Source organism: Sinocyclocheilus anshuiensis, unplaced genomic scaffold (assembly GCF_001515605.1).
Source record: "Sinocyclocheilus anshuiensis isolate Anshui unplaced genomic scaffold, SAMN03320099.WGS_v1.1 scaffold2044, whole genome shotgun sequence".
Classification (NCBI taxonomy): Eukaryota; Metazoa; Chordata; class Actinopteri; order Cypriniformes; family Cyprinidae; genus Sinocyclocheilus; species Sinocyclocheilus anshuiensis.
Window position 1 is genome coordinate 296,597 of NW_015557212.1, and position 8,680 is coordinate 305,276.

At 35.9% G+C, this 8,680-nt stretch overlaps 1 protein-coding gene across 2 annotated transcripts in view; it reads left to right on the forward strand.

The window, feature by feature from the left end:
* The first annotated feature begins 6,087 nt into the window (after positions 1–6,087).
* The window catches only part of LOC107678989 (uncharacterized), an 11,337-nt gene continuing 8,744 nt past the window's right edge, over positions 6,088–8,680 (forward strand). The window contains exon 1 of one of the 2 annotated variants that reach the window (XM_016474388.1): positions 6,088–6,207. The gene's annotated coding sequence lies outside the window, so the exon portion shown is untranslated. The remainder of the gene's footprint in view (positions 6,208–8,680) is intronic. The other variant, XM_016474387.1, reaches the window with a different exon arrangement.

Sequence of the window (8,680 nt, forward strand, 5' to 3'; positions counted from 1 at the left end):
TCCTCCCTAATAAAGTCTTTTCTATTTAACATTTTCAGCACTCCTCTGGAGGCCATTCATAATAGTTTGGAGCAGGGTTATTATATTTAACAAAAACTAAAACCATAAAAAAGCTTTGTTACTTCAAATAAAATTAACTCAAATTAAATCTTAATGAAATGAAATTCAAATATTAATTAATAGTATAGATACTAAAAAAGCACTGGTTCAGAGTGGAGTTTTTTTTATTTTTTGAAAGATCATAGAAAAGATGCAAGAAGAAAAAGAAGATTCATTAATCAATTAATACAATAATCCAATCTAAAAGAACCTTGAATGGGATGCCTGACAGCGAGTGCCGTCTCTCATCCTGCTGAGAGCAGCCACATGACAAAGACACAGTATGTATGACATCACACCTCCAGGGCAACTTCCTGCCGCTGCTTAGCCAGACTGTCTGATGGGGCGGTTCACACTTTAACACTTTTGTTGTGTCCTGACTCAGAAGAGGAGCGGGGGTTTTCTGCAGCCTCATAACTCTCTTCTGACAGTGAGGAGAGAATGATAATGAAGCAAATTCAGTGATATATCAAAGCAGCGGTTGAATTTTGTCAAAATTGTATTTAACTGTCAATCATATTTTATTCCAGCCCACTGTGACTTGTATTTGAGGGCGTCCTGTCAATCATTTTTGTCAGAATGATTTATCTCCCTTCCTTACATATGGAATATGTTTGTTCTTGCATCTTCTGCATTCTTCTGAGTTTCATCTTATTCTACAGCCTCTCTATATTCCAGAATGGCTGTCAGATCTGTTTTTGGTGTTTATTTTTAACAATATTTTGTTCAACTGTATCATAGCATTTTCATAGCATGGTTGGTTTCATACAATTCTGTGTCTATCAGAATCCAGATTTTTCAGTCTCCTGCAGAACATTGACAGTCTGAACCAGTTGATTATGTTTTTACTGTTTCTATATGTTTTCTTATATTAATAAATTTCAGATCAGCCATTACACTGCTCGAGGAACGCTGACAGACGTTTTAGCTGCATGCACAGAGAAAAAACTGAAGCCTGTGCAAAGAGAACATGCATGGAATATAGAGAATAAAGAAAAATATAAAAATTTCCATCACGTGTTAACAGTTTTTAATAGGATTTCTTATATTAAGATGTTTGCTTATTGCCTTGACTTCTGTCGAGATCGATAGGCCTATGAATATGCCATTTCCTGATCAATTCTCTACTGGAAATGATTATACGCAATTTCAGGATCTATTTTCTATTGGAAATGGTGATCATGAATCAAGTAAAATAAATATTGATTTTGGTGATCTCATCATTAAAGGATTGCAGGTGGAAGAAAGCCGAAAAGTCAAAAAGCAAGCGAAAGTGGAGCGGCGGCGCCGGACAAAGAAGAGACCTGGAATATCAGCAGAACATGAATTTTAAGATGAGAACTATAATAAAGTTGATGTGAAAACAGGAAACTTTGAATAAGAAAATAATGAAACTGTTAAGAGAAATGGTTGAATACAATAAGTTTAATCTTGAGTTGCAAGCATTAACTAGTGATTTAGAATTATTGAAACTTAAAGCTTTGTTTGCATTGTCTTAATTTGATCCCATTGTTTTTTAATAGAATACTGTATGATTTGAACTATGTAATTATAAAAAATTTTAGTATATATTTTTAATCACATTTTATTTTAGGGTGACTTGTAACATCTTGTCCAGGGACTACGGATGTAAAATAGCCTTTGGCTAATTCTGGTACATTTACAGGAATGTTTTATTAATGTACAATGTCCCTGTCAACTAAATAAAGTAAACAAAGCTCCAGCTCTGAAACTATAGAAGTTTCAGATGCAAGTTTGATCACACATTCTGTTCCCCAAATCTATAAGTGTTGAAGGCTTGTGGCTTAAATTGCTATATGCTTTGTTTTCTGAGACGATGGAAGGAAAGGGGCTGCATCTTACAATAGAATTGTGAGATGGAATCTCTATCTAGCCGTACTAATTTTATTGTATCTGTATATGAGTGTGACTTGTGTGGTTGAGACAATGTATACTTAGACTATGCTTTTAGAGGTGTTAAAGATATTTTGTGGGCTTAAATAGAGATGAGCATCTTCATGGTTTACTTAGAACCCCTGCAATTCTTCCATTTGAACTTTTGATACTCTGTGCTACTCTCCACTCTCCAGAGAGCGGCACACAGATTGTGAGTGATGCTGCGGAGCGGCGGGAACAGAGCGCTTTGAGCTGGGTTGAGGGTGGGGGATTGGTGAGAGGGGCACCTCAGCCGATGAGGGCAAAGGGGCAGTGGCTCTAGCCACCAGGCCACCCCCCTGTGCACGGCCCTGGTGAAGACTTACTCGCTGTTACTTTCATTTTATTATGAGTTATTGTATAGGCCTACTAATAAAGCGAAACCATTACAAATGGTGATGCGTTAAAACTTTATTTAAAAAGGTCTCGGAGTAATTTATTTATGGGTAACCTATTATTCTGAAACTGAAAGACTTCCTTCGAGCCTCAGGAAGCCCGAACTCAGCTGAGCAGACTCGGACACCGGGGAGGATTCCAGATCTTTTGACCACATTTCTTGATCTCAGACGTAAGGGCAACTGAATTGCAGCTTTTGATGAGAATTAGGGATGTGCATTAGATGTTTCATGGATTTCCCTCGGTCAATAAACTCAACAGCGTGCATATTATATGTTTCATGTACACTCAATTTGCTCTTTAATGATGCAGTGAACGTGACCTCCTCAGTTTTTTTATTAATGTACAATGTCCCTGTCAACTAAATAAAGTAAACAAAGCTCCAGCTCTGAAACTATAGAAGTTTCAGATGCAAGTTTGATCACACATTCTGTTCCCCAAATCTATAAGTGTTGAAGGCTTGTGGCTTAAATTGCTATATGCTTTGTTTTCTGAGACGATGGAAGGAAAGGGGCTGCATCTTACAATAGAATTGTGAGATGGAATCTCTATCTAGCCGTACTAATTTTATTGTATCTGTATATGAGTGTGACTTGTGTGGTTGAGACAATGTATACTTAGACCATGCTTTTAGAGGTGTTAAAGATATTTTGTGGGCTTAAATAGAGATGAGCATCTTCATGGTTTACTTAGAACCCCTGCAATTCTTCCATTTGAACTTTTGATACTCTGTGCTACTCTCCACTCTCCAGAGAGCGGCACACAGATTGTGAGTGATGCTGCGGAGCGGCGGGAACAGAGCGCTTTGAGCTGGGTTGAGGGTGGGGGATTGGTGAGAGGGGCACCTCAGCCGATGAGGGCAAAGGGGCAGTGGCTCTAGCCACCAGGCCACCCCCCTGTGCACGGCCCTGGTGAAGACTTACTCGCTGTTACTTTCATTTTATTATGAGTTATTGTATAGGCCTACTAATAAAGCGAAACCATTACAAATGGTGATGCGTTAAAACTTTATTTAAAAAGGTCTCGGAGTAATTTATTTATGGGTAACCTATTATTCTGAAACTGAAAGACTTCCTTCGAGCCTCAGGAAGCCCGAACTCAGCTGAGCAGACTCGGACACCGGGGAGGATTCCAGATCTTTTGACCACATTTCCTGATCTCAGAGGTAAGGGCAACTGAATTGCAGCTTTTGATGAGAATTAGGGATGTGCATTAGATGTTTAATGGATTTCCCTCGGTATATAAACTCAACACTTCGTTTTCATTTTCCATATGACAGCAGGAGAGAAAGACATGGCAAAACTGATCATATGACAGGAGGCCTTTTAAAGGGGTCCTATTATGCTCTTTTACAAAGTCTTGATTTTGTTTTGGGGGTGTACTAGAACATGCAGCGGTAACTGAACGCTTTGAGCTGGGGTGAGGGTGGGGGAATGGTGAGAGGGGCACCTCAGCCGATGAGGGCAAAGGGGCAGTGGCTCTAGCCACCGGGCCACCCCCCTGTGCACGGCCCTGGTGAAGACTTACTCGCTGTTACTTTCATTTTATTATGAGTTATTGTATAGGCCTACTAATAAAGCGAAACCATTACAAATGGTGATGCGTTAAAACTTTATTTAAAAAGGTCTCGGAGTAATTTATTTATGGGTAACCTATTATTCTGAAACTGAAAGACTTCCTTCGAGCCTCAGGAAGCCCGAACTCAGCTGAGCAGACTCGGACACCGGGGAGGATTCCAGATCTTTTGACCACATTTCCTGATCTCAGAGGTAAGGGCAACTGAATTGCAGCTTTTGATGAGAATTAGGGATGTGCATTAGATGTTTCATTGATTTCCCTCGGTCAATAAACACACACACACACACACACAGGTTTGTTTATATGGTTTATGGGGACTCTCCATAGGCGTAATGGTTTTTCTACTGTACAAACCGATATCTCCCTTTGGAGTGGACTTTGAGATTTGTAACTTTCTAGATCTTTTTTATGCCCAAACATACACACTACACACTGACTAAAATTAAAAAAGTGAAAAAGCATAATAGGACCCCTTTAAACACTTTTTGAGCTGTGAAAAAAATTGACAAAAAAAAAAAGACTGACAAATGCCATCAATTAATCAATCAGATTTTGACAGATAGTTTGACAGGGAGGAGAGAAGGATAGGGCCTAATAAATCAAATTGTCATATGAATGCATAAATCCCCTCGTATTAATCATCTGTTAATGACAAAGTGTGTTTATCATAATAATATTTGTTAAATATGTTTATTTTACTGGTAGCATGCATTTTACACTTATTTGATTTTATTTTTGTTGTTATGTCAAGTGATTGTATATTTTACTGTCTTGCTTTTTATGGCACAAATAAATGATAATGAACTGTTGCATTTGACTGTTTTATTGTAGTAGCTGATCATTGTACTGTACCGATTATTAATGCATAAACAGTAAGATTTTGATGTGTTTTGACAATAATGATTTGATTTGATTTTTATTATTAAAATAACATTATTTTTATAATATTATTTTTATTATTAAAACTCAAATTGCATCATACCCTGAAAAAAAAAAAACAGCTTAATTTGAGCGAATTACTCGGTTTAGTTGAACATTGCCAAGGGATTACACATAATTACATAAAATAATGTCCAATATTAGATAAATTAAACATAATTAACAAACACAAATGCACGTGCACTCATTCATGTCTTATAATAAATTTAAAAAGGTCACAAATAAACAACTACAAAAAACAAACAAACAACTGGCAATACAATGAGATAAAGGCCAACAAAATCTAAAAGTAACACACACACAAAACAACTATGATTGCAAATTACATTACAGAGACAATACAATGAGAATAAAACAATCATAAACAAGGAAAGCATCTAAATGCATGGATTTTCTTTAAATAGGCCTACTTCTCTGTATTTCAGGTTTTTTATTATTATTCTTTATAAGGTAAAGAGATTTCAAAAGTGAGTTTAATTCAATTTTAAAAAGGGGAAAAGTTGGGATTTGCAAATTCTTGTTTGTTAATGAAAAATTAACCATACATTAAAAAAGACTAGTATGCTCCAGGGGTTTATTTTTAATATTATTATATAAAAAAAAATGTCTTTAAACTAAAGAAATGTACAACATTGACAAAATCAAATATATGAGAACCTAGATCCGACCAAAATTGCTCGGATATAAAGCAATCGAAAAAACAGATGTGTTAATTTCTCCTCTGCTTATTTACAAAAAGAACGTGAACTGTCAGGGGAAATTATTTTACGCTACTAATCGAAGCCAGATCCGTGACTACAGGTCATGGACTGTAAAAAAGGTCTATTGCCATAGCCTCCCGGCTTGCATCAAAAGTCCCAGTCTTTGCTTGCATTCAGGTCACACTATGTTGCCAGATCACACCTAATTTAGCAAAAAACGGAATCATTTGGATCAATTGAGGAGTAACTGCACGCTACGTACAAAGTACACAAATTAAATAATTCAGATTTATTTTGTAAAGAATACAACGTTTTTCTTATAAATGTACAATAACACACACACACACACACACACACACACACACACACACACACACACACACACCGACATAAAAACACTGGACTTGGCAACATGGGCTGTAACGGTCCCACCCCTCGCGCACATCAGAGGCCTCATAAGATTCCTTGTGTGGAGCCGACTAGTAGTTATTAGTTAGAGAAAGCAGCTGAAAGAAATACATTCATCAAGACAGAGGAGCGATTCTTACACGAATGTTCAGTAAGTAGTTCAGTATTTCCTTGTAGTGTACGATTTGTGTTTCCGTCGTTTATAATTCGACCGTGTTGACATTGCAGACTGTGCATGACAAAAGATTTCTTGGGTTAACGTAGTGAGAGAGTTTTAGAGCTCCGTTTTTGGTTCGCGTAAAAACGATAACCTTTGTAAAGCCAAACAAAGGCAAATCTGTGCGTTTAAAAGCATTAAAAAAAATAATAAAATCGATTAAAGATGACATTCTTAACGCGAATTTAAAACAGACTCTTTCCTGTACCTTCAGTTATTCCAGCGTGCTGATGTGACCGAATTCAGTGCTACATTTTGATTCTTGAATTTGTCAGTTTTGGTGCATACGGTCACTCATAAAGCAATGTAACATGTAAGCTTAAATCATATTTAGTAATTTATGACACCCATCTAACGTTAGTCAACGACAATAGACCGTTTCTGCCAAATAAAGTGAATTGCAGCTTTTTATCCCACAAATTTAATTCGGACTATTTTCTCGCAATTCTGAGGGGAAAAAGTCAGAATTTGCTTCTGTGTTAAGACTGTAAGAACTAACTTAGTCTGACCAGCTAGCAGTTAACCAATGATGGGTAATCAGTCTTATTATCCGGATTCAAATGAGACCAGTCTCCACTTGTATTTAACCCCCTTGGGCCTCGAAAAATTTTATATTTTGAAGTTTTAAAAATCGTAGCTTCATCAAAATGAGATGACATTGGTGACATTTGTTGCATTAGCTATGTGAACACACACAAAAAAATCATGGACATGATTCGGATATGTTAAAGGGTAAAAAGAAAAGTCAAAATTCAAAAATGAGCGACATAGGAAATGAATGGGAAATACGAAAAAATCTTCTCTAAAATATCAAGAGTGCAAAATAGACACACACACAAACACAGAAATGAACTGTTAAGACTGCAACAGAGCAAATTTTGAGAATGTGAAATAAAATGAATAAATTAAAAATAAAAAAGTCTCTCTCTCGCTCACTCACAAAATTGCAAACTTCCAGTGTGCAAGAGACTGAATTACTATCGGTTGCATGTGCAGCAATGTGTAAAATAATTAGTTTGTATGTAAATAGTTACAATTATATTTATTTATGGTTATTCAGATTTTTTCCCCTCTTTTTCTTCAAATTACTGTTTGATAATTTTGTTCTTCTTTTAGCCTAACAGGTGTTCCTGATATCTGAGTAACAAAAATGCTTCCCATGTGTTCCCTTTCTAACAAAATGTTAATATTTTATTGTAATCATAATGCAAAACCTGATATTTATCTAACCAAAATATCTAAACCTTGACAAAAAGTAGTCTTTTAGAATATCTATACATGTATATCTAAATGTAAAACCTAATAAAATGAAGAAATTGTCTAAAAAACAATTGGAATCCAAAAGCCTCTGTGTATGTATTGGGAGCTAGCTATACAGGAGGTTCCACGACATTACACACATTTTTATTTTTTAAGTGCCACCAGATGGCACAATTCTCACTTAAAAAAATGGATTTTAAATGCTTTCATTCTGTTTTAATGTGAAATATTGCATTTATTGAAAATGTATAAATTAAATAAAAAATATTAATTCTAAAGGAAAAATAGCTTATTAAAATTTTATAAATATTGCATAGTATCATAAAATCCCCTCAAAATTCGAAATAATCAGAAAATATTATTTTACAAAAATGTATTACATTGATTTTCCTGAAAAAAAAAAAGAAGTTACATTTCAAGGCTTCGGTCACTTTTGACTGCAAAGGAGCCAAGTGTGACTCCTAAACGAAGAGGCCCAGAGAACATATTCGGCAATTACTTGTTTTTTTGCCGAGTCTCTGTTTTCAAGTCCATTTCTCGAGTCAATTGTTTGAGTCCAAGTTGAAAGTCAATTTATTAATTTTTTTGTGACTTAGAGGCACAATATGTAAGATTTTTTTATTAACATATCCAAAACCGCTAGAACAGTGTTATATTTTGCTGATTTGTGTACTTATTAGGGCTGTGCAATTAATCGAAATCGTCATAAAATCACGATTTGAGCTTGCACGATTTCTAAATCGCTTTATAGCACGATTTTCCGCGCCCCCGACCTCCCGCAGTATGCTATCCGAACCAATCAGAATGCAGCGCGCCTAAATGAAGCACGAGAACAGAACAGACCGAGCGGGCATACAAACGTAACGCCAGGTTCTTATTCACGGTAACATGGATTGACACGGAAATTTAGTAACTACACCATAAATGCATATAATTAAAGTCTAAAGTCTACTGGTCAACACATGGCTTTTTGGCTAGATTTAAAACAAGGAAAAGTGCACTTTTAGATAAACAAGGCAATAATAGACGGCACTCGTGGTGGTAGTTAAAGTTATATTCATTCATTCATTGTACCAATTTCGGTACCAAAGCAAAACACAAAAACATGCTAATTGAACAACATTTTTATTAATAACGTTAAACAAAA